The sequence below is a fragment of the Mandrillus leucophaeus genome, unplaced genomic scaffold (genome assembly GCF_000951045.1).
Source record: "Mandrillus leucophaeus isolate KB7577 unplaced genomic scaffold, Mleu.le_1.0 Scaffold92, whole genome shotgun sequence".
Lineage (NCBI taxonomy): Eukaryota > Metazoa > Chordata > Mammalia > Primates > Cercopithecidae > Mandrillus > Mandrillus leucophaeus.
The window spans coordinates 128480-129536 of NW_012110030.1; the positions used below are offsets into that span (position 1 = coordinate 128480).

Consider the following 1057-nt stretch of genomic DNA (forward strand, 5'->3'; position numbering starts at 1 on the left):
AAGTTGAAGTGTAGTTTAACTCCAAAGAGAACCAAAACATAAAGTTTAGGGGCAGAAGAATCATAATTGCTGGTTTAAAATATTAAGATGGAGGGAGGACGCAGAAAATAATGAGCCTTAGAAGTTGACAGAATTGCAACTCTGTTGGCTCTTTACATGAGATTTCAAGCCTGCTAAAATCTCACCCGCCCAGATCTCCCTTCTAAGGCAATTTGGTTCTCTGCCAAACTTTTGTTAATAAAAAGAATCTAGACTCCTCTGAACACAGAGCTGCAGCTCTTCAGGGAAGAAATCAAAACAAGACCACAAGGTAAGACTGAATATTGCGGGAGATTTTTAGTCAGATTTTGCAAAGTAAAACCTTGGGAACCATGGAGAACTGTGTTTTTGTTTTTTGTTTTTTTCCTGAAAAATAAATGATAAGGCCAGTTTGTTATTATTGCTAATAGCAATAAAAGTCGATGAAAATAGCTGTTACTAACATAATTCCATTTGCTTTCCTTTGGGTGATTTCTAAAATTAATAAATTGCTAAAAGAGATTATAATGGTTTTTATAGTAAATTCTGCCCCCTCCATGAAACTTTATTTTATTTTATTTTATTTTATTTTATGTTTTTTAAGAGAAGGGATCTTGCTCTATAGCGCAGGCTGGAGCACAGTGGTGTAACCCTAGCTCACTACAGCCTCCAACTCCTGGGCTCAAGCAATCATTCTGTCTCAGCTTCCCAAGTAGCTGGAACTATAGGCACACACCACTGTGCCTGGGTAATTTTTTAATTTTATGTAGAGATAGGGTCTTTGCTTTGTTGCCAGGCTGGAAACTTTATAAAGCAAGTTGATAATTCTACTTCAAACTCCTAATGCTTACTTAAGACAAACATGCTTGCAATTGTTTACCAGGGGTTTTCAGTAAAGGGGGGACATCGCCAAGCGTGGTGGCTCAAGCCTGTAATCCCAACACTTTGGGAGGCCAAGGCAGTGGATCGCCTGGGGTCAGGAGTTCATGACCAGCCTGGCCAACACGGTGAAACCCCATCTCTACTAAAAAAAAACACA

General features: G+C 39.0%; 1 protein-coding gene across 3 annotated transcripts in view; it reads left to right on the top strand.

Annotated features, from left to right (window-relative positions):
• The first annotated feature begins 250 nt into the window (after positions 1-250).
• The window catches only part of IL33 (interleukin 33), a 48155-nt gene continuing 47348 nt past the window's right edge, over positions 251-1057 (top strand). For all 3 annotated transcript variants that reach the window (XM_011969879.1, XM_011969881.1, XM_011969884.1), the window contains exon 1: positions 251-310. The gene's annotated coding sequence lies outside the window, so the exon portion shown is untranslated. The remainder of the gene's footprint in view (positions 311-1057) is intronic.